Consider the following 26,426-nt stretch of genomic DNA (forward strand, 5'->3'; position numbering starts at 1 on the left):
GGTAGATACTGCTTGCAGGATGTCTTGGCTATTTCATGGTACTGAGTTTGAAGCCAATTTTATGTTATTACCTCTGACAAACTATGATGTGGTAGTAGGTGTGGAATGGCTGATTACTCCTAGAGATATCAAGATGAATTTCAAGAAGCTTACTATGGAGTTCTTCTACAAGGGAAGAAAGCATGTGCTCAAAGGTGCTGGGAATCAAATCAAATCTGCCAATGCTAGGAAGATGTCTAAGTTGTCAGGTAATCAACCTCAACTTGCAATGATTCAGGTTATTCCATGTGTAGAAGATAGGAGTATGCAGTAGTATTCTTTGGAGACTAGTGTTGAAAATTGTAGCAGTAATCCTGATTTAACAGCCTTGCTAGAAAAGTATAAAGACTTATTTGTTGAACCTACTGCATTTTCACCATCTAGAGGGATATTTGATCACCAAATTATCCTTCAAAATGGAATAGAACCTATAAACAAAAGACCTTATAGATATCCTGAAGAAAAGAAGGATATTATTGAAGGGTTGGTGAAACAGATGTTGGATCAAGGCATAATTCAGCCTAGTAGTAGTCCATTTGCTTCTCCTGTAGTTTTGGTAGGTAAGAAGGATGGTACATGGTGTAATGACCCGGTCGATCGTTTCGAGTATTATAACCCCGTCTCCCCATCTACTGTTCAAATTGTATTTTACAGTTGTTATTTGACTTGTCGGGGTAATTGTTTGGGTCCGGTGAGATTTTGGAATGATTTGGAACACTTAGTTCCAAGGTTTAGAACCTAAGTTGAAAAGGTTGACTGGATGTTGACTTATATGTAATGACCCTGGAAATTTTTTGCTAAGAAAATTAAGGTTTTGTGGTGCCGAGATTAATTACTACAAAGGTTGCAGAAATTTCTCGCGGTGAGCTTGGTCGTCGCGGCTCGGACCTTTTGGGTTGAACAATGTGCCTGGGAGTAAAGGAAATTTTTTGGCATAAAGATGCATTTTTGCGGTCCACTTTGCGTCCGCAGAATCACTCTACGGGCCGCAGAATGGGCAGAAGCTGGGCAGGTGTGAGTGCAAATCTGCGGTCGATTATGCGACTGCAGAACTATTTTGCGGTGCATTATGCAATCGCAGAACATGTCTGCGTGCCGCATAGTGATCGCACACCCGACTAGAAAATACCCAGTTCTGAGGAGCCATTTCGCGACCATTTCGCGGGCCGCAGAAGCATGCGACCGCAGAGTGTGTTTCGGAGCTTCATTTTTCTGGTTTTATAAACCCAGCCCCATTCTCATAAAATACTATTAGGGGTTATTTTGAAGGGTTTTATCTGATATTTTAGAGAGAGGTGAGAGTATCTTATAGAGAGAAAGTGAAGACCTAGTCATTTGTCCATCAATTCTTGTTCAAGGTTTGAAGATTTCACAAGGATCTTGCTATGGCTTCAAAGAGGTAAGAATTTCTAACTCTAGTCTTCAATTTCGAGTTTGGGTAAAGATGGGTAATTGGGAGTATGATTCTTGGGTGTGAGAGTATTATTCGAACTACCAATAAGGTTTGTGGAAAGATTGTTGAATTCAAATGGTAAAGATTGGGTTGAAAATGGTAGAAATCTTCAAAAAATTTAATTGAGGATTTGAGGGTCGAGTTGATGTCGGAATTTGGTGAAATTTGTATGGTTGTACTCGTGGTTGAATGGGCGTTCATAGTTTGTCATTTTTGTCGGGTTCCGAGACGTGGGCCCTACTGGTGATATTTGAGTGCAATTTCGAATTCTGTTGGAAAATTAGTATTTTCATATGGAACTAATTCCTATAATTTATTTTGACTGAATTGAATTATTTGTGGCTAGATTCGAGGTGTTTGGAGGCCGATTCGCGAGAAAAAGGCATTGCAGAATAAAGAATTAGACGGTTAGAGGATAAGTAAAAATTTTAAATTTGGTCCTGAGGGTATGAAACCCCGGATTATGTGTTATGTGATCGGTTTTGAGGTGACGCACATGCTAGAGTGATGGGCGTGTAGGCGTGCACCGTAGCAATTGTGACTTGGTCAGATTCCATGGAACTGTGTAGTTAAAAAATTTGTTGTTATCTGTACATTCTCCATGTAGTGGAGAAATTGAACCACAAATCATGTTTAGATTATGTGTTGGCACTGTAGGAACCCACAGAGGTCGTGTACATGTTGAATTATCTGCTAAATTTTTGTTTTGTGATCAGTCATATTTACTTATTTATTTTATCTCAGTTTATATTAGTCATTATTGATGCATCATATTATTGTTGTTTGGGCTGATTTTCATGATTATTGAGAGCCCGAGAGACTGGAGAGATTTATGACTGAGTGAAGCCGAGGGCCTGATTGTGATATATTATACTATAGCACGTGAGTTGTCCGTGCGGAGGTTATTGATACTATAGCACGTGAGTTATCCGTGCGGATCCAGATATTGATACTATAGCATGTGAGTTGTCCGTGCAGCACGTGAGTTGTCTGTGCGGATCCAGATATTGATACTATAGCACGTGAGTTATCCGTGCGGATTATAGAGCTTAGGCTGAAGGAGCCCTTCCGGAGTGAAGGAGCCCCTCCGGAGTCTGTACACACCCCAGTGAGCGCATGTACCTACTGAGTGCGAGTGCTGAGTGAATGGAATGGCTGAGTGACTGTGGTCCTGAGAGGATGCATTTGATTTCATTATTGTTGCACTTCAACTGCCATATATCAGTGTTTTGAAAATTTCTGAGAGATATTATCTTATGTTTCAGTTGAACTTGACATAAAATTACTATTTTGGCATTAAATGTTGAACTTGAAAGCATGCCTACCTTGTTATGTTGGAAATTACTGTAATTGGACTCAGCTGTAATGCTTGTCACTACTTTCAGTTCTTTATTTAGTATTGTTACTTGCTGAGTTGGTTATACTCATACTACACCCTGCACTTTGTGTGCAGATCCAGGTGTTCTCGGACACAGTGAGTGTTGATTTCTTCACACAGTTGATTATCCGGAGACTTCGAGGTAGCTGTCGGTGTTTCGCAGACCTTGTCTCTCCTTCCTTATCTTCTTGATTTCTATATTTGGTCTCAAACTATTATAGAACGTGTTTTCTAGACTTGTGATGTATATATGCTCATGTACTTTGTGACACCCCGCTAGTTGGGAATTTCGCATTTTATTTTGGGATTTCTATCCCGGTTATGCGAACTTTTACTAATAAAAAACTGCTTTAAATTCATTCTTGCTAAAAATGTTGGAAATATTTGGGAGAAATCGGCTTGCCTAGTATCTCGTTAGGCGCCATCGCAACAAGTTAGGATTTTAGGTCGTGACACATGGAGATTGTGTGTAGACTACAGGGATCTAAACAAATAGACTATCAAGAACAAATTTTCAATTCCTATTGTAGAAGATCTGTTGGATGAATTGGGAGGTTAAGTGATTTTTTCTAAGATAGACCTCAGATGAGGCTATCATAAGCTAAGAATGGTTGTTGATAACATTCCTAAAACAGCTTTTAGGACTCATTCAGGACACAATGAGTACCTTGTTATGCCCTTTGGCTTATCTAATGCACTAGCTACCTTCCAAGGTCTTCTAAATTCTGTATTCCATCAGTTCTTGAGAAAGTTTGTTCTGGTTTTCTTTGATAATATCTTGATATACAACAAGTGTATACAAGGTCATCTACAAAACTTACAACTGGTATTTGAAGAAATGAGGAGGCATCAGTTATTTGCTAAGAGAAGTAAGTGTTCTTTTGGAGTTCAAAGGATTGAATACCGGGGGCATTTCATTATTGCTGAAGGTGTCTTTACAGACCCTCAGAAGATCATGGCTATACAGAACTGGCCCATTCCTACTACTCTTAAACAGTTGAGAGGGTTCTTGGGATTAGCAGGCTATTACAGAAGGTTCATTAGAAGTTTTGGCATCATCAGTCGACCACTCACTAATCTCCTAATGAAAGAACATTTCAGATAGTCAACGGAAGCTACTGAGGCTTTTAATAAGCTTAAGAAGGCATTAACTTAAGCTCATGTCTTAGCTTTACCTAGCTTCACTAAGACTTTTATGGTTGAGACTGATGCTAGTGGGTATGGCATTAGAGCAGTACTGATGCAGCAGGGTCACCCCATTATTTTCATTAGCAAGGCTTTATCTCACAAGAAAACTCTTATGTCTGTGTATGATAGAGAACTCCTTGCTATTGGACATGCAGTAATGAAGTGGTCTCAATACTTATTGGGCCAAAGATTCATTATTAGGACTGATCAAAAGGACTTGAAGTTCCTGATGGAGCAGAAAATTCATATTAATACTCAACTGAGGTGGGTAACTAAACTCATGCCTTTTGATTATGTTAGAGAATATAAGAAATAAGCTGAAAACAAGGTGGTTGATGCACTCTCCAGAATAACTGGTGCTGAACTATTAGCCATGGTAGTCTTTCCTCAAACTTCTGAAATACTGCAATCCATTATTGACTGTTGGGATCAGGATCCATAGGTAAAGAAGCTAATTGAAGAGTTACAGACATACTCCACCAAGCACCCTCAGTACACTTGGTCTCATATGCAGCTAAGAAGGAAAGGTAAACTTGTTGTAGGCAGGGGATCCATCAGACAGACTATCATTTCCTAGAATATCATTTCCCATTGTCACAAAACCTTACATGGAGGTCACTCAGGAGTAGAAGCTATCCTCAAAAGATTACAAACATTGTTTTATTGGAAGGACCTCAGGAAAGATGTTAAGGTTTAAGTACAAGGCTGTGATGTGTGTCAAAAGAGCAAGGCTGACCTAGCAGCTTCTCCTGGTCTATTAGCACCATTGCCAATACCTGACACAGTTTGGTCTCAAATTAGCATGGACTTCATTGATGGTTTACCAAAGGTTAAGGGGTATGAAGTTATAATGGTAGTAGTAGACAGATTAAGCAAGTATGCTCACTTCTTTGCCTTAAAACATCCTTATACTGCACAAATTGTGGCTCGGGCCTTCTTAGACAACATTGTGAAGTTACATAGTTTCCCTGAAACTATAACCGGTGACAGAGATACAGTATTCTTGAGCAATTTTTGGTAGGAGATCTTTGCTCTACAAAGAGTATAACTCAATATGTCATCAGCCTATCACCCACATTCTGATGATCAAACAAAAGTGGTAAACAGATGCCTTGAACTTATCTTAGATGCTTTTGTGCAAAAGATCCTACTGGTTGGTTAGCTTGCCTCCCTATGGCTGAATATTGGTACAATACCAATTATCATTCTGCTATCCACACTACTCCCTTTGAAGCTCTATATGGCAGGCCTCCTCCTATTCACCTACCTTACATTCCTGGTGAATCAGCTGCAAGTGAAGTTGACAGCATCCTCACTACTAGGGAGCTCAAACCTCAACTTCTCAAACATCATTTGTCTAGAGCCCAGCTAAGGATGAAGAACCAGGCTGACAAACACAGGAGTGACAGGTCCTTTCAAGTGGGAGATTGGGTGTATTTGAAGGTGCATCCCTATAAGCAGACAACCATATCTTCTCAATCATACCACAAGCTAGCTGCTAAGTTCTATGGACCCTTTCAAGTAACCAAGAAGATAGGTCATGTAGCCTATACACTTTTGCTTCTAGCATCAGTCAAAATTCATCCAACAGTCCATGTGTTCTTGCTAAAAAAGTATCATGTTATTCATGATCATATTTCTTATTCTCCAGTAGTCGACATTGCTGACCATCAGTGCCCAGAACCAGAGCTGGTTTTGCAAAGAAAAATGGTGAAAAGGGGGAATAAAGCTGTGGCACAGGTGCTTGTCAAATGGCAAGGAATACCAGCTGATGATGTTACCTGGGAGTACTACAATGAGCTTAAAATTCGATTTCCACTTTGATCCTTGAGGTCAAGAATCTCTTTTGGGGGATGTACTGTTATACAAATTGTAATCAGTTGTAATTAGTAATGCAATTAGTATAAGCGAGCTGGTTAATAAAGAAGAAGTAATAGTTAGTGGTGACAATTAGCAGTAGTTTGGTTAGTTCCAGAAGTTAGTTAGGAGTCAAAAATTAATTAGAGTTAGTTGAGAAGTTGTTAAAAGAGAATCTTTCGTTTCAGCTCAATTCATTACATATATGTGATTGTATTACACTTGGAAATTATAATAACAACTATAATTCTCTTAATAATAGTCTCTCTCTTTCTCTCTTCTCTTCCTCTATTCTTCTTCATCACCATAGCTGAGCTTCGAGTTTTCTCCGTTACAGCTCCTAGTTTGCTATATTCAAACCTCGAATTACTCTTAATCCCTGCATTTGAATAACAAAAAATAGGACATAAGACACAACTAAGTTCTTAGATAAATTTAATTGATTTTTACACCTTACGGAATTCACTATAAGCAACTAGAGTCATTGTTGTATCCGTGTGTGATGGCTTGTGCAAAATTAAGAAGTAGACAAACCATATCAAACAGAAAATGTTTAATTCACAAAGTGAACAACAAAACAACCAAGAGATGCAAACTTCAGTGCTCCTACGAATCAAAAGATAAGGAAAAAACAAAACATATTGAAGACGAAAACATAAATCTTACACAAGAATCCCTAATTAAGAGTTTAGACAAAAGTGACGGTTATATTAGTACATAAAACTTTAAAACATTATGGATAATATTACCTGGGTGTTCTTTATCAAGTGATAGATAACTTCCATGCATCTACCCCGACATGCAAACCGGCGAAAAGAGCGTTCTTGAACGATGAACATAGAATTTTTTTATATATGTTTCTTAGTGCCTATGGATAATGTAGACAAAGAGTATCTGCCAGCGTTGTTAGGAGGGATATTCTCTCTAGCAAAATTCATGGAGGATTAATATATTAGTGGGAAACATAGGCACTGAGAAATGGAAGAGACATTATATAATTAAGATAGGGAGGTTACAAACTAGTTATTAAGAGACGTGACCTTTGGATTTTCTTAAGCACTTTAAATGACGAAATATTGAGGAAAAGGGCAAAAAATTAGGAAAAGGGATAAATATGATTCCTGATATATGCGGATGCCACATTAGCTTTACCAAGTCCCAGCTTTATATATATACTTGTTAATTTACACGCACTTTGTAAGTGTTGTTGAAAGGGATTAAAAATCAAATCAAAGAATAAATATATAGTGCAAGATATACATATAAGAAAAATTAAATATAAGGATATGCTAAAACAATCATTCATGTGGATAACCTTTTCTCGGTTTTATTCCTTTTACCATCCAAATGAAGAACCACTATAAAATGGGTATATCTATAATCTAAGTACTAATTTTTGGTCCTGCCCTCAATTAACTTCTTCATAATATAATTTTTTCCTCTGCTCCGCTGAAATGTCCAAGTATTTGACCTTCCATTGATTTGTCGAAAAATATTACGTATTAGTAACTTCTACACTTTTTCACAAGCACATGATTGTGTATCATGTTCGAAGTGCTTACCAATTGAATAAAAATTTGATTTCTTCGAAGTAACGTTTTAGTGGTAACTATATAATTTTAACGACTTCTTTGAAAGTGAAAAAATACTTCATATTGCCTGCAAAAAATATTGACAAAGGAGATAAAAGGTATCCCATATTGTAATGTAAATATTCTTAATTGAATATAAATATATTAATCCCAAGTCTAGAGAAATAATCAAAACTCAAAGTATTATTTTTTTCAAGCAAAATGCACAAAATATTAATATATTATGCTTCTCTCACGATACATAAAATTCATGATAAAATGTCACTAATCTTTAAATAATGTCTAAATGTAAACATAATGTTTTTCCTATTATTTCAAGAATATTTTAGTATAAGCCTAAGACATGTCTTTCAATCTTGAAAAAAAATATTCCACATATTTTCATGTATATAATTATCCAAGTTATATGTATATGTCAATCGATAAATTTCATTTGGTAACGGAGGTAACAAATATAACCACTAACCATATGATATTACTATCATGTATGAAGTTTAAATTATGCAATACAGATTACTACTTTATAAATACATTTAGCCTATTTCTTAGAGAAGTTTACTTGGCACGTTTTGACTTTTCACGCCCCTTAAAAAATAATAAATTAAGTGCATAATTTACCATGATACACATATTAATTGATGCATATTTTATTGGATTTGAGAAAAGGATTTGAAATGAATAATAAATACTGTGGGTATAACAGGAAAAAAAAATTGTCTTCTCTTGCTATGCGTAAAGTGACAAGTAAAAATAAAAATTTATTTTTAGTATACATGTCAAGTAATAGTGAACGGAGGGAGTAGTAGGTAAGATAGGAAAACTTTAACTCTAACATTAGTCGATTGAAGTTTCAAAACCTAACGTTGATGCCGCCAACCGTTTCAATATCTCCAAGTAATAATTGACTTAGCCAATCTCTCTCTTGCCAGGCATCGTTATAGAATCTCCCCTCTTTTTTTGTTAAATGAAATGCTTCATATCATATATTTCACACTTGAAAATAACTCTTGATTACTTGATGCACGCAAATATGATATATATTTGAGATCACACATAGTAAATATTTACTAACATTAAATTTTGCAGATACTAAGTTTCATAAAATAAAAAGGGTAGGAAATTAAAGAGTGAGTAGTGTAATGAAATTGAACCGGTTTTATTGTCGCTTTCTTTTTCACTAATTGCTTTAACGTGATGACTATTAACATATCAAGATTAAAATCGTTGCCTTTTTTCGGCCGATACTTGAGTATCATCTCACATATCCCACATTGAAGATTGAAGATTGAAGATTGCAACAAATACACAAGATATCCTGCAAAATGATCTACTTTGAATTGTCTCAAACTCAAAGTAGATGAGCATCATAATCGCCGCATCACTTGGGGATAGTTCAATTCCATCCCTGAGGTTTTGTCCATGATTCATCATAATACAATGCCTGTAGTACTCAAGAATTAAAAGTTGAATTCCTTGATTTCTTCTAATACAAAAGACAATCCAACAGGAGGAAGAAGTTTGCGCAGTAGTATTAAAACTTTTAATTAAGAATATTTGGTAGAATGGTTAAGGAATATGTTTATATTTCTCACGCAAAGAATAGAAATCTGGAATGGGCAGGCAATTGGAGCCTTCCTATTGCTCACAATATTCCTAGAAAAATTAGTTGTAAATTTATAAAAAACCCACCTAGGTGAATAAACTAACAAAACTCATAAATATCTTCAAACTTGCAAGGAAATCAATAACATGAAGCAATCGATAGCAAAAAAAAAAAAGGCAAGACTAATCTAAGGACACAATGCCAGAATACCAAGAGCCAATCTAAATTAGGAGGTCTGTTAGTAATTTAGTATGATAGTGAATGTGCATCACATTCATTCTATTGTATTTATATCGAATATAGTATTTATTATGATGAGCATTAACAGATTTGTCCAAAAATATGACTTACAGTAGTATTTAATATAGGGTTAATGATGTCGTTTAGCTTTATAAGGGCATTTAGTATTTCAACTTTTCACTTGAGGTGTTCCCGTTTATAATATAGTATGATATGATATAATGATTTTTAAGAACTTTTGCAGCAAGATGAATTTCAGCATCAAGGACCCATGATAAAATTATTTCCGGAGATGTCAAGTGCCACAAATTCAAGCTTTGATAAGTTCGATATAGGAAAAAACTATCATAAAAATAAAAGAATTAGAAATAATAAACACTAATCATATAACATGACATACATATGGATGAAGAAAGAAAAACAAGAAGTTGAAGGAGGCATAAAAATTAAACAGAATCACAAAGAAACCAGCAACAGCAAGCCAAGTGACATAAAGTATTACATAGATGGAGAAAATTTGCTAGCGTTCCAAGTAATTCATCAAATTTTTATTCTTTTAAATACACATTAAAGTCACTGTCCCTTTTTTTTCGTTACAAAATAAAGAAATTGTAGTGCTATCAGAAACATATTATCTTTCTTTGCAATACTCATTATTTCATGAAAAATAATCATTTTAGCTATTCTTCTTAAAAAATAAGATGACACATTGTTTGGTACAAAATTTCCAGTGTATTTCCGAATATGCTTATCATATTAGTATTTTACCATAAAACAAATGCATGTAATATCTACTTGAGGAATGTGTAACCTAATAAGTAATGATAAAATTGGAGCTCCGCGTTGATAACGTGTTATGAAATAAAAGTAATATAGCAAGAACTATGTAATTAAGATTAATAATAGAAGAGAATGATAATAGTAGAAAGGAACGTTGCTTTCTTCGTTTCAACCATGCCCCATGACCCCTTGGACGCGTCCCGTGGCGTCCTGGCCAGCCTCCCAATGCCCGTCGCCACGGTCGGCCCCGTGGTCTCGGCAGCTCCAAGTGACAAGCGCGCATGTGCCTCTGTCGCCCCACCGATAGCCATCGCCAATGCCCAGCCACAGGCAGATACCAACAACGCTGTGCGCGTAGACAATGTCACGCGCGCAGACCCTGATGCTAAAGACAAAGTTGCTGCCAACGGACTTGTTTCTGCTTTGTAGAAGACTAAGTCCTTTTCATTGTAAATATAGGGTAGTTTTGCTGCATTTTCTTTAAGTGTGATTTTCCAGCTTTCATAGGTCTAGTCATGTAATTATGGTTTATTTTTTTTAAGAATTATTAAGGGGGACCAAGCAATCAAAACTTTCAAGCAAGCAAACAATTCTCTGTACTGGTGTCTCCCCCCCCCCCCCCCCCGACACCGTCTTGTTTTTCTGTAATAGCTTTCATTCAATGCAATCAAGCTTTCTTTCATTCTCAATTCTCTTTTCTGCTCTCTTTCAATTGCTCTTGACATTGGTTTTCCCGTACGGCACTGACAATCTAGTCTAGCGTACGGAGGGGACCTCAGTTGGCGGACAGCAACCGTACTGACATCGGTTGCTTAGCCTTACGTCGCTCTTCCAAGGAACTTCAGGAAGGCGCCGCGTAACAGTTGGTATCAGAGCCTAGGCTCGACATCGGACGAGGGATTACATTGCAATTACCACCATTTCTGACCATGGTAAATTATGGGGATCGCATCGCGACCCTTGAGGGAACGGTTGATGCATTACGGCCCATCGTGGAAATGGTGCCTGATCTAAAGACCGGCCTAGTGCAAAGGTTGGACGACCTGGACCGCAGACTCATCCAGGCCGAAGTTGACATAGAAAACATCAGTCGCGACTCTGAAGGAGACCGGCAAATGGCAGCCACACAGGCAGCTGAAATTTTTGGTAAATTTGAGGTCCTCCAGCAGGAGCGTGCCGAGGATTTAGCCAACAGGGAACAAGAGGCACACAGAGTGACTGCCATGCAGCAAACTATAGACAACTTGACAGGCCAGCTCAACGTTGTCAATGCTGCCTTACAAGGCCTACTTCGAGGAGGCGAAAACCAATTTGGGGGTGGTGTGAACCTCGCCCCTATGGCACAAAAGCTGAAAATTCCTGAGCCAAAGCCATACAGTGGAGCTCGGAATGCCAAAGAAGTGAAAAATTTCATTTTCGACATCGAGCAATACTTCGATGCCGTGGGAGGCCTAGAAGAAGCTAAGAAGGTAGCAACTGCTGCCATGTATCTTCAGGGTGATGCCAAACTCTGGTGGCGGGTGAAGTACGAAGCCATCAAGGCTGGTGAAGATGCCCTCGAGACATGGGCAGAACTGAAGGCAGCCATACGCCTACAGTTCTTCCCCGAAAATATTGAGTACAATGCCAGGAAAAAGTTACGTGAGCTCCGCCAGACCAAATCAGTGCGAGATTACGTACAGGAATTCTCTGCGCTCATGCTGAACATCCGTGACATGGGGGACAAAGACAAACTCTTCACCTTCCTGGAAGGGTTGAAACCTTATACCCGGATAGAGTTGCAGAGACAAAGGGTAGACACGTTACCTAAGGCAATCCAAGCAGCAGAGTGCCTTGGGGATTACCAAGTGGATGCCCGGAAGGATAGGCTGCAACAGCCTGTCCGAGGAGGATACAAAGGGGGCCAGCCAAACAATGGTGGCCCTAGCAGAAGTAGAGGAGACCGGAGTGCACCCAAATCTAAGGCTCCCTCTTCAGGCAGTACTAGTGCTACATCTAACAACAATGATCGGGGGAGGAAGCCCCCCCTCAGGATGCCGTCATTTCGGCGGGCCACATTGGAATAATGAATGCCCTCATGCACAGATGAACGCCCATCAAGCTTTTGCGGATGGGACGGATGACGACGCCGATGATGCGGACCAGACCGAGCCAGTAGGTGCATTCAATGCAATTGTTGGCTCCATTTCTGAGCCCTTAACGGGAACCAGTGCCGGTATCCGCAAGAAGAAGGACCCTTGTCCAATTGCCAGGAAAGGAAAGAAGAAGGCGAATGAGAGGGCTCCTCCTCATCAAGAGAAAACCTTGATGTTCGTTGACATGAAGGTAAATGGCAAGCCCATTCGGGCAATGATAGACACGGGTTCCACCCACAACTACTTAGCCTCGACTCAAGTGGAGCGTCTTGGACTAGTTGTAGGAAAGGAAAAAGGTCGTATGAAGGCTATCAACTCACCACCTCAACCAGTGGGTGGAATAGCCAAAGAAGTACTAGTGAAGCTTGGCCCTTATGAAGGGAAGTTCAACCTACGCGTAGTGATCATTGATGACTTTGAGCTAATAGTGGGGTTGGAATTCGTGAGACAGACCAATACCATGCCCGCACCATATGCAGATATGCTACTGATGATGAGAGCAAATGGGGCCAGGCCTTGCATTATTCCGTGCATTCCCATGAAGATGGCAACCGAGAACATCTCGTCCTTGCAGTTGAAGAAAGGGGTGAAAAGACATGAACCCACGTTCCTGGCTACCCTATGCATGGAAGATATAGAACGCTCCTCGGGTCCCATTCCTGCACCCGTGAAGGAGTTGCTTCTGGATTTGAAGACATCATGCCACAAGACATGCCAAAGCATCTTCCGCCTAGGCGAACTGTGGACCGTGAGATTGAGTTGGTGCCGGGTGCGAAGCCACCTGCCCGGGCGCCGTACAGAATGTCACAACCCGAACTCTCCGAGCTTCGGAGACAATTGACGGAAATGCTAGACACAGGGATCATCGTGCCCTCCAAGTCCCCATACGGGTCCCTTGTGCTATTCTAAAAGAAACATGATGGTAGTTTACGACTCTGCGTGGATTACTGGGCTCTAAACAAAATCACCGTGAAAAACAAGTACCTTATTCCTCTAATGGCAGACTTGTTTGATAGACTGGGTGGTGCGACGGTATTCACCAAAATAGACCTGAGGACAGGTTATTAGCAAGTTCGGATCGCAGACGGTGATGAGCACAAGACGACCTGTGTGACAAGATATGGGTCGTACGACTTCCTGGTTATGCCCTTTGGCTTGACTAACGCGCCAGCCACATTTTGCACCTTGATGAACCACGTCTTCCGAGAATACATTGATGAATTCGTCGTGGTTTATTTGGATGACATTGTGGTATATAGCCAGACACTGGAAGAATATCTGAAGCATTTGCGGAAGGTCCTAGCCTGATTGCGGGAGCACGAATTATATGCGAAGCTATCCAAGTGCTCCTTTGCTCAGAAATAAATTGACTTCCTCGGACATGTCATCGAGGAAGGGAGGATCAAGATGGACCAGCAGAAGATTCAGTCCATTACAGAATGGCCGCCCCCTAAGGATATCCATGCCTTGAGGTCGTTCCTTGGCCTATGCAACCTCTATCGGCGTTTTATGAAAAGTTACTCCCTCATTGCAGTGCCGCTGACAGAACTTCTCAAGAAGGCCACCCCGTGGGATTGGGGCCCCAAGCGGGCAGAGGCCTTCGACGCATTGAAAATAGCTATGTCTAGTAGCCCTGTCTTGGCCCTCCCTGACTTGGCCAAGCCATTCGAAGTGCAAACGGATGCCTCCGACTATGCACTTGGTGGAGTATTGCTACAAGAAGGGCATCCCGTAGCGTACGAGAGCCAGAAACTGAAGGATGCAGAGCGGCGCTATGCCGCCCATGAGAAAGAATTATTGGCTTTCGTTCATTGCTTACGCCTTTGGAGGCATTATCTACTGGGAGCCCCATTCGTGGTCAAGACAGACAACACAGCCGTTAGCCATTTCATGACCCAGCCAAAGCTGAATGGTCGACAGGCTAGGTGGCAAGAACTCCTAGCGGAATTTCACTTCAACCTGGAGTACCGAAGTGGAAAGACCAATCATGTTGCTGATGCACTCAGTCGGAGAGCTGATCTAGCATCGGTGTGTGTACTCGCCGTCCTAAAGGGAAGCGAAGTAACCACCACCATAAAAGACCAGATACAGGATCTACTCATCAAGGATTCTGCTGCACAGCATTTGGTTGATTTGGTAGGACAGGGCAAGACTCGCCAGTTCTACACCGAAGACGATTTCCTGAAAGTGAAAGGGAACCGACTCTGTGTTCCATCTGCGACGGGCTCTTCTGGCGGAATGCCATGATACTTTGTGGGTCGGTCATCCCGGCGAGGAACGCACCATGACATTGCTTCGCCGTGCATATTATTGGCCTCAAATGGTCGATGACGTCGCTCAGTATGTGAAGACTTATCTAGTATGCCAGAAAGATAAGTCAGACCGCTTGACGCAGGCAGGGCTCTTGGAACCACTAGCTGTCCCAAAACGACCTTGGGAAAGCGTTTCCCTGGACTTCATCACCGGATTGCCCAAGGTCGGAGATCTCACAACTATCTTGGTTGTGGTGGATCGGTTTTCCAAGTATGCTACCTTTATAGCAGCCCCACAATATATATCAGCAGAAGATACAGCTCGACTATTCTTCTCTCAGGTCGTCAAATATTGGGGCCTTCCTAAAGACATTGTTAGCGATCGCGACTCACGCTTCACTAGCAATTTTTGGACCCAACTCTTTAAGTGTCTCGGGTCAAAATTGAGTCATAGCTCAAGTTTTCATCCGCAATCTGATGGCCAGACGGAGCGATTCAATGGCATGCTAGAGGAATATCTCCGGCACTTTGTGACCGGATCGCAGAAGAACTGGGTGAAGCTTCTGGATGCTGCTCAACTGTGTTTCAATTCACAAAAGAGCTCAAGTACCAACAAGAGCGCTTTTGAAATTGTTACCGGACAGCAACCGCTACTCCCACACATAGTGAACGCACCAAACATGTCAAAATCTCCTCGGGCTGCTAGCTTCTCAAAAGAATGGAAACAAAATTTGGAGATAGTGCGGAGCTATCTTGTCAAAGCCCAAAAGCGGATGAAGAGACATGCTGATCAGAATCGCCGCTTTGTTGAATACCAGGTGGGAGACAAAGTGATGGTCAAAATCCCAAAGCGGTACTTGTTTGCAGGGGTCCATGACCCTCGCCTATTGCAAAACTATATTGGACCCTTGTCCATTGAAAGGCGCATTGGGAAAGTTGCATACCGGGTGGATACCCCAGCTTGGTGGAAAATCCATCCTGTTTTCCATGTCGGTCTCCTGAAACCTTTTCGGGAAGATATGGAGGAACCTTCACGAAGCCAACTCACAATACCAAGTATTCGAGGTCCCAATTCAACCGGGAAAAGGTGTGCTGAAGCTATTCTTGATGATCGAGTGATTCGCGCCTCAAGAAAAGATCACCAGGAGTTCTTGGTGAAATGGCAGGGATGTGATGCAGAGGAGAATACTTGGGAGAGGGGAACAAACCTCAAAGCCTACAAGAGCCTGATTGATGATTACCTTGCAAGGAAGGCGCCGAGGACGTCGCCAACTAAGGTGGAGGAGAATGTCATGGGAGGCTTTCCAACCATGCCCCATGACCCCTTGGACGCGCCCCGTGGCGTCCTGGCCAGCCTCCCAATGCCCGTCGCCACGGTCGGCCCCATGGTCTCGGCAGCTCCAAGTGACAAGCGCGCATGTGCCTCTGTCGCCCCACCGATAGCCATCGCTAATGCCCAGCCACAGGCAGATGCCAACAACGTTGCGCGCGTAGACAATGCCGCACGCGCAGATCCTGATGCTAAAGACAAAGTTGCTGCCAACGGACTTGTTTCTGCTTTGTAGAAGACCAAGTCCTTTTCATTGTAAATATAGAGTAGTTTTGCTGCATTTTCTTTAAGTGTGATTTTTCAGCTTTCATAGGTCTAGTCATGTAACTTTGATTTATTTTTTTTAAGCATTATTAAGGGGGACCAAGCAAGCAAAACTTTCAAGCAAGCAATTCTCTGTACTGGTGTCCCCCCCCCCCCCCCCCGACACCGTCTTGTTTTTCTGTAATAGCTTTCATTCAATGCAATCAAGCTTTCTTTCATTCTCAATTCTCTTTTCTGCTCTCTTTCAATTGCTCTTGACATTGGTTTTCCCGTACGGCACTGACAATCTAGTCTAACGTACGGAGGGGACCTCAGTTGGCGGACAGCAACCGTACTGACATCGGTTGCTTAGCCTTACGTCGCCCTTCCAAGGAACTTCAGGAAGGCGCCGCGTAACCATATGGATGAAGAAAGAAAAACAAGAAGTTGAAGGAGGCATAAAAATTAAACAGAATCACAAAGAAACCAGCAACAGCAAGCCAAGTGACATAAAGTATTACATAGATGGAGAAAATTTGCTAGCGTTCCAAGTAATTCATCAAATTTTTATTCTTTTAAATACACATTAAAGTCACTGTCCCTTTTTTTTCGTTACAAAATAAAGAAATTGTAGTGCTATCAGAAACATATTATCTTTCTTTGCAATACTCATTATTTCATGAAAAATAATCATTTTAGCTATTCTTCTTAAAAAATAAGATGACACATTGTTTGGTACAAAATTTCCAGTGTATTTCCGAATATGCTTATCATATTAGTATTTTACCATAAAACAAATACATGTAATATCTACTTGAGGAATGTGTAACCTAATAAGTAATGATAAAATTGGAGCTCCGTGTTGATAACGTGCTATGAAATAAAAGTAATATAGCAAGAACTATGTAATTAAGATTAATAATAGAAGAGAATGATAATAGTAGAAAGGAACGTTGCTTTCTTCGTTTCAAAAGTGTCTTCTTTAGGTTCATGAATGAACCTATTTATAGATACTATTGCATTATTACATAACTTCATACATCTAGTTAAGAGTCTCAATGTAACGACTCGACTGATCGTTTTGAGCTCTAAAGCGTCGTTCGGCGGTTTGAGACCTTGAGTAGCTTCACTTTATGTATTATGACCTATACGTGTGATCGGAATTGAATTTCGGGAAGTTCGGAGTTATCTCAGAAGGAAAATTCTCCATCGGAAGATTTAAGTTGGAAGAGTTGACTAAGGTTTGACTTTTCAGTAAACGACTTCAGAATCGGGAATTGAAGATTCTAATAAGTTCGTATGATGATTTCGGACTTGGGCGTAGGTTCGGGAGGTCCGAAAGGATTTCGGCGCTTAGGTTTTAGAATCTCTTAAGTTTGATTTGAAGTGAATTTTAGTGTTATCGATGTCCGTTTGGGATTTCGAGCCTTGGGATAGGTTTGTATCATGATTAGTGACTTGCACGTAAAGTTTAGCATCATTCCGGAATGTTTAAGTGTAATTCGAACGCGGTCGGCGAAATTTGAATGTTTGAAAGTTTAAAGAAAGGTTTCGAATATCAATTAGTAATTTTGATGTTGTTTGACGTGGTTTGAGGCTTCGACTAACTTCGTAACATATTTTGGGGTGTGTTGGTATGTATGGATGGGGTCCCGGGGGCCTCGGGTGCGAATCGGATTGGAAACGGATCGCGTTTGGACTTGGAAGAATTGCTCAGGCAACTGAGATCTGGTGCAATTGCACCTGCATGGAAAGGGCCGCATGTGCGAGCTCGCAGAAGCGGCCAAAGGAGTCGCAGAAGCAGAGGAGAGTGAGGTTGGCTGGATTCGCAAGTGCGAGGAATCCACCGCACCTGCGATCTCGCAGTTGTGGGATGTTGGTCGCAGAAGCAAAATAGGGGAAGGGAGGTATTTTCGCAGAAGCGGAGGAACGGGTGCAGGTGCGCCTTCACAGGTGCGAAAGCTTGCTCGCAGATACGCAGGAGGGGAGGCCTTAAGGGAACGGCAGAAGAAGAATTTTGGCCGCACCTGCGGGACCGCAGATGCGGTCAAGTGACGGCAGGAGCGATGATCGCTGGGCAGAGGGCCTTGATAAGTACGTGGGTTTGGCTCATTTTTATTTCATCTATTCCATGGGAGTTGGCCTTGGAGCGATTTTGGAGCGTAATTATCATCGTCTATCATGAGGTAAGTAACTTCTACAAGGTGTGAGTTAAATATACGAATTTGGGCTTGTAAATACATGAAAAATTGTGGGAATTTTGGGATTTTAATAGGAAACCTAGAAATTGGTATTTCGGATTTTGACCACGATTCTGGAAGTGAAGTTAGGAATAAAATATATATTTGAGTTTGTAATATTATGGGTAAAGTTTATCTTCGAAAATTTTCGGAATCCGGGCACGTGGGCCCGAGGCTTAACTTTATTGACTTTTCGAGCGGAGTTGGAAATTACTATAAATTAATTAATTATGATGTTGGAGTATATTTTTATTGGTTTTCATGATTGTTTGACTAGTTTGGATCGATGGGCATTTTGTTTGAGGTGTTAGAGAGGTGTTGGAGCCGATTATGGAACTTTGGAGCGAGGTAAGTCTCATGTCTAACCCTGTGAGGGAAAATTTACCCTGAGGGTGTTATATTCTTATGTGTTACATGTTATGGGAGCTACGCACGTATGAGGTGACGAGTGTTCGTGCGTATGCTAGAATTCCTGATTATGTTCGGGTAGACTTAGGTTCACGCCATGCTATAATTATACTATTTGAGTTATCCTTGCTCGCCTAATTCCTTTATTTCGTGTTAGACTTGAGACTAGACTTGCATAGGGTGATAGACTCACTATTGTAGAGATGTGACAAGCTACTTGATAATCCGCGGAATAATTTGTGCTTCCCTTACGAATTTCTCTCGCGTTATGCATATTCGTTGTAAGTTTTCCTTAAATTTCATAACTCACACGTATATTCGTGAGTAGGGTCAAGGACTCATTAAAGCTTTTTACTCTAATGGGATCGGGCCATTCGCCTCGGCAGGATTATGTACCACTCTTATGAGAGCGGGTTGTTTGCCTCGGCAGTATAATAGATACATCTATGGTTCGTGGCGTTCGACCCTCGACAATATACATATTGTTATGGGATCAGGTCGTTCGCCTAGGCAGCTTTATGAAACACTCTTATGGGATCGGGTCGTTCGCCTCGGCAACGTCGTGCATAATATTTGACAAGAAACTAGCATATCCGTGTGTGTTTTCCTGATTTGAGTTGTGACGACCTATTTGGTGAGGTCCATTACATATATACTCCGGTTGAGGAGGTAACTGATAATTGAGAGCTTGAGTTTACTATTCAGAGGAGGATTTTACTACGTACTTATATTTGCTTATATTGTTTATTTACCCTTCCTCCTATTTGTTTACTTCCTACTGAATTTGATTTATTGGACCACTAGTAAGTGTTGATGTCGACCCCTCGTCACTACTTCTTCGGGGTTAGACTAGATACTTACTTGTGGTACACGTTGATTTACGTACTCGTTCTACACTTCCTGCACTTATTGTGCACGTATGTGTATATATATATATATATATATATATATATATATTGTGGTCTTTTGGGCACAGAAGTGCGGCTATTGCGGGTACTTTATGGTGGGCTGAATTCCATGTTACGGTCCGCAACATACAGAGTCTCCATTAGAGTTACTTATATTTTTCTGTCTAATTTGTATTCCAAACAGATGTTGTATTTTATTATATTTCTTAGTAGATACTCATGCACTTGTGACACCGGGTTTTGGGGGTTCCTAGTGGATGTTCATTATTGTAGTCACGTAATCATTATCACTTTATCTTGTAATTTATATCTTATACGAAAATTGGTAAAGAGGATCACGGGTTTTACCGAGTGCCAGATTTTACTTTATTTATTTAATGGAATTTATGATTTCAAAAATATTAAAATAAGTAATTAAGTTGAAAATTGACCGTTGGCTTGCTTGACGATGACGTTAGGTGCCATCATGGCCTATAGGGGATTTTGGATCATGACAGCTTGGTATTAGAGTTCTAGGTTCACTTGGGTCTCATGAGTCATGAGCAAGTCAAGTAGAGTCTTGCGGATCGGTACGGAGACGTCTGTACTTATATTCGAGAGGCTACAGGGCTGTTAGGAGCACTTCCCTTCTTGATTCCTCATCGTGCGATTTGGTTCCATTAAAGCTTATGCCTTCATTTCCTTCCTACTCAATCTTATGCAACGTAGAGCTCTTGTTATCGATTGGGCATTAGGGATTCGTAGTGGTACTGCAGATGTGGTGCAGGATGTTTCTCCCTGCGTATTCTAGCGAGTTATTATCGTCATCTTGTGGAAGGGGTTCTGTCGTTTCAGCCCTGTGTTAGTATTTTCTATGGTTTCGAGGCTGTGCATAGATTATTATGACGTTCATTCGTTTTAGCGAATAGTAATGGTATAATAGTAGGGTGCTTGTTTATGTGTTGAGGCAGTGAATGACTCGAAACGAGAATTTCTTAGTTCATGATTTAGAGGTTCGACATTTAATTCCAGCAGAGGAAAGGCAATTGGACTATGGATGTTCAGGCTTTGGTTGATGGAGTAACGAGACTTGATATTTTCGAGCATGGTGGAATTTTCATTTGTGGTGTGGTGTCATTGTCCTTGTTGGAACTCATTAAGTCCTATGGGTGTTAGAGTCTCCTTTGATTTGCCTTCGGGGCAGAGTGTTGTGAAATGGAGCCTGAGAAGCGGTTGTCACAGATGGCGGTGTGTAGCAGTTTCATAATCGAATCGATGTTTCTGATGTTGATGGATCGAGAAAGATGATCTTCGAGGAGGCTTAGAGTTGGTAGCAATTTATTAGATCAATTGCTACAGATATGGATTTTTCTTTGAGGCAGTAGTTGGGCAGCGAATGATGAGGAAGGACATGGTGGGAGGTGTCTCACGGTGTTTGAATTGCTAGCAGGTCAAGTATGAAAAGAAGAGGTCAAGAAGTTTCTTGAAAGAGATGGTTTAACCGAAGTGGGAGTGGCATAGTAGCATATGGATTCTGTGGTAGGATAGCCACATGCCTTGAGAAAAGTTTAGAGCGATTTGGGGATCATGGTGGAGAGTGACTAGGTCTACGAATTTTATTCGAAATGGTGGATACTGTGCTAAGGAAGGTTGAATATAACGGAAAGAAGTTTGATTGGAATGAAGAGGGATATAAAAGCTTGATTATCGTTATCGGATGCGATGGACGTCGAGTTTGGAATATATTATCGGACTTTCAGTTAATGTCAATGGGGAATGATCAGACTTGTATAGCTGGTGGACGAGCATGGGCTCAAGAGGGTTTACTGATTTCGTGGTAGTTGTACCCAGTGCAGTATCGTTGGAAGATGTCGCTATGGAATTCCACAAGTGGGCTATCTCCTGTGAGCAGGTTAGCGGTTGCACGATTTTGATAAAGTTTCTACGAAGAGTCCTACTTACTTCCCTGCAGGAGGTCGAATGAACGATTATGACTGACAATTCGGACTGTTCATGAAAAGTTTAACAAGAGACTGCGAGAAATTTGACGGGTTGACGGTGCGATATCATGATAATTGAGAAGGATGAATCTTTGTGGGTTCTAGATTTATGTGATTGTAGCTTAAAGCTAAGTGGGGGAGCCCACCGCCTACCACTAGATCCCATGGTTGTTTGCTTGTGCGATTTCTGCTTATCGGTGCATTGGTGGATTATTTATGACTAAGGAAAGAAAACATCAGGGGCAATTCGAGCAAGAACTTAATCAATGTGTGCTATATTTCGCCTTATCGATTCAGGTGCAGGTTTTAGAAAGACTCAGAGTTTATACTTCTTCAAGGTGTGTTGTACAAGGAAAGGAATTCATCCGGTTGCTTCTTTGGGAGTGTTCATGTTCTAATGGAGCATTGGAGTTTGATTACATTCGGGACTAGGTCGGAGTGGGTGACTCTCAACAGTGGTTCAGTAGGTTCAAGAATTAAAGTGCAGTGTCTAAGGATTTTGGGATCATTATGTGACTGAAGATCGGGATATTGCAGCAGAGTGCGAAGAATACTTGGGGAATTTTCTACGTTATCATTGGATCTGCGAGGCAGTATTGGAGAAATGGGATAAACAGTTTTGGATTTGCGGAAGGTCTTTCGGAATGGGTGTACCAGTTGGAGGTGCTATCATGCGCATAAGGAGGGTATGAGATGGTTCATAGGTATTGAGACATGTGGTCTCACGAATTGGGTCACCCGGGATGAGTGTTGTTGGGTTTCGTTATGTTTTAAATGGAGCTATTATTATTTCTAAGGCAAGTCAAGAGCAAATTGAAAGAAGCGGGGTCGGTTAGTAATGGTTTGAATCAGCATGATTGTGTCAATGATCAGTTCCTTCGGCGTGTTAAGTTATACATGAGGTTTGTTGTTGTACGTACGGGCTTGACAACCACCATAATTTGCTTGATTTGGGAGGTATTCGATTCCTATGGCCTTGTTGTATAAATGGATCCCAGAAGAGTTATGGCGGTTTAGGCCACGACTTGAGGTTTGTATTTTCTGCGATCGTGGAAATTCAGTTGCGTGTTGCAATGGTTCTTCTGAAATGAGTTAAGTGACAGGTTTCTAGCTAATAAAGTGTTTATTTACTAGTAATTCAGGGGTTATGATGAATTTTTGTACTCTCGCATAGCGGCATGATAGGTGCAGTGAGCGACATGGGAATTGGAAGTTGAGGATCAAGGTTGCGGCTCGGTGTTAACAAAAATATCACGAGCTCGGATGGGCAGAGAAGAATTCAGATGTTTAGAGTAAGCTGGAATTATCTTAGTGTCGCCTGAGAATGGTGTTCTATGGAAGAGGTATTGTGTATTGATTTGCGGATTCGTGATTTGCTTTATAGAATTAGCACGGTTGATGGTATGGAGGTACAGACTTTACTACCTGGTGCGGAAGGTCGTGGGAGCGTATCCTACGGGAAAATTGTATAAGTGTGACACGTTAGTCACTTGAATGTTAGGGATTGAAACCAAGTATAGAGATTCTGGCACTATCGCTAATGTGAGAGTTTATGCCTGAAAGGCACTCTATTCCTTTGGTTGTGGACTGTGTGAGTTGTTTTAGATTTGACGATTATTCTTATGTGTCATGAATAGGGTCATTATGGATTCTCGGAAGTTTATTGGCCCAGTACGGGATGCTCAGAATCGGTTTGAGGTCCGCTAGTAGATCTAATGTGAATGTATGCTCTATGTCAGGCCAGGTGTGTTCATTTAGCATAGCACTTTTTATGGAGGAGTCTTTTGGTGTTGGATGTTATTCATGTCGTTAGCTATCCTATGTAATACTATATTATGAAATGTGGGTTGTCAGATGGCTTGATTATTCGCACGGGTGTTGTGGTCATGTGTAGCTTGCCGTTATTGCACCTTAGTTGACTCGAGTTTTGTGGTGCATGGCGCTATCCGTCTCCCCAGAGTCATATTTATGCATTTGGCGTGCTTGTGGTCGATATTAGGGCATTCAGTAGGTATGAGAATTATGGCTCGATGAGTATTTCCTTATTGATTATTATGAGTGGATCAGGTGGCACACCGCCACGGATACGTTGTTTGGATCAGGTTGCACGTTGCAACGGTATCATGTGTGGATCGGGTTTCACGCTGCAATAATGAGACGTTGAGTATGGTTCCCCATACTTATTTATCTGTATTTTGTTTCTCATTCGCTGGGAAGGGTTCATAGCATCTTTTCGGTTGTTCTATTCCTTACGCAGCTGGGTAGTTCTTTTCCCGAGTTCGTTCTTCCTTATGTATCATATTCAAGTTGTGGCTTGTTCGCGCACTGATGGCGTCATATGAGATCTTAGTCAGTGTTTGAGGTGGCTTATTGCCTGAGTAGCCTGTACTGATTGAGACGAGGTTATTGGACTTGAAATCGGTGCGATCGGATTTATGTAAGATATATTAAAAGGAAAATGTCACTATGCAGTTCAGAATGAGGTAATGGTTCTTGTCGAGCGGAGAAACTCTGTGAGTTATTGATTTGAAGAGTGATTATGAGTTACTGCACATCACTTTCATCATTGCAGTATTGTGAGGATTGAAATCTGGCTTATATATGTTATTAGGTATACTACGGGCGCCGGGTAAGTGAATTTGCAGTTGTTGTGCTTGGAGGAGGTTGCCTTGGGCAAATGAGTTATACGGTACGTTGTGTGATGTCAGCATGGGTGCATGATCATGTGCGGGTTCATCATGTGGAGGTTGATACGGCGTCCGTATGTCAGAATTAGGTCTTGTCAAGAAATTTGGAGGTTAGAATTTATTCCTAAGGCTTGTTGGCTAAATAAAGGGAGTATCTTCAGTCTGGCTCGAGCTAATGTATTCACCTTGGTGGTGGCACGGGTAGGTGCACAAGGTGTTGAGCAGTGATTTTGGGGCAACTCTTGAGCAGTTCTTAGCACGTTCGAGGACGAACGTATGTTTAAGTGGGGGAGAATGTAATGACCCGACCGGTCATTTTGAGCTCTAGCGTATCATTTGGCGGTTTGAGGCCTTGAGTAGCTTCACTTTATGTATTATGACTTATACGTGTGGTCGGAATTGAATTTTGGGAAATTCAGAGTTATCTCGGAAGGAAAATTCTCTATCCGAAAGCTCTAAGTTGGAAGAGTTGACTAAGGTTTGACTTTTGAGTAAACGACCTCAAAATCGGAATTTAAAGGTTCCAATAGGTTCGTATGATGATTTCGAACTCGGGCGTACGTTCGTGTTGAATATCGGGTGGTCTGAAAGTATTTCGGCGTTTATTGTAGAAAATTAGCATTTTGAAGGTTTTAGAATTTCTTAAGTTTGATTTGAAGTGAATTTTGGTGTTATCAATGTTCGTTTGGGGTTCCGAGCCTTGGAATAGGTTCGTATCGTGATTTGTAACTTGCACATAAAGTTTGGCGTCATTCCAGAATGTTTAAGCATAATTCGGACGTGTTCGGCAAAGTTTGAATATTTGAAAGTTTAAAGAAAGGTTTCAATCGTCAATTCATAATTTTGATGTCGTTTGACATGGTTTGAGGCTTCGACTAAGTCTGTATCGTGTTTTGGGATTTGTTGGTATGTTTGGATGGGGTCCTGGGGGCCTCGGCTGCGAATCGGATTGGAAACGGATCGAGTTTGGACTTGGAAGAACTGCTGAGGCGGCTGAGATCTGGTGCAATCGCACCTGCGTAGAAAGGGCCGCAGGTGCGAGCTCGCAGAAGCGGCCAAAAGGGTCGCAGAACCGGAAGGGAGTGAGGTTGGCTGGATTCGCTTGTGCGAGGAATCCACCGTACCTGCGAGCTCGTAGGTGTGGGTTGTTGATCGCAGAAGCGAAATAGGGGAAGGGGAGGTACTACCGTAGAAGCGGAGTGTCATGACCCAAAATCCGCATGTCGTGATGGCGCCTATCTCAATACTAGGCAAGCCGACAACCTCATTAAACACAATATCTTTTAACTTTGAAAACATAATATTTGAATTCAATAGAAAACCTCACAAATACGGATATAAAACACTCCCAAAACCCGGTGTCACTGAGTACATGAGCATCTAAATGATAACAAAGTCTGACTGATAAGAACACTATCTGAAAATATAGAACAGTACAATAACTGAAAGGAAGAGAGTCAAGGTCAACGGACGCCAGGCAGCTACCTTGATAGTCTCCAACTGATAACACTCTGAGATATAACAGTCGTCGTGTCCGGAAGCACCTGGATCTGCACACGAGGTAGAGAGTGTAGTATGAGTACAACCAACTCAATAAATAACAAGACTAACCTCTGAGCTGAAAGTAGTGACGAGCTCACCAAATACAGTCCAGTATAGAAATAATAGTACAAAAATGTAGGCATGCTTTCAAGTTCAACAGTTAACCTCAGTACAAGTAAAATAGATCAATACTGAAAGATATGAGGAATATGATATCTCAGTGGGAAAACCTCGTGTACTCACGATCAGAAATTACTCGGTCAATCAGTATTGTACATGGCCCATCCAGTACAGGGAAGTTCCATCACGTATATATATACATCAACTGACAGTCAGTGACTCAGTACCGTATAAGGCCAAATCCAGCCCAGGGGTAAATTTATTCCCAAATTAAAATAATTCGGACAAAATTCATATCCAGGGAAATTCATCACAAATATAAATAAGTAAGGCAAGTACATGCCCTGAGAAGTCATCCCGAATATAAATCATATCCATGGAAATTCATCACAAAATCCATATCCAAAATATTTAGGGGCTACGCTCACTATGGGGGGTGCACTGTGGGGGGT

This window comes from Nicotiana tabacum, chromosome 23 (genome assembly GCF_000715075.1).
Source record: "Nicotiana tabacum cultivar K326 chromosome 23, ASM71507v2, whole genome shotgun sequence".
Classification (NCBI taxonomy): Eukaryota; Viridiplantae; Streptophyta; class Magnoliopsida; order Solanales; family Solanaceae; genus Nicotiana; species Nicotiana tabacum.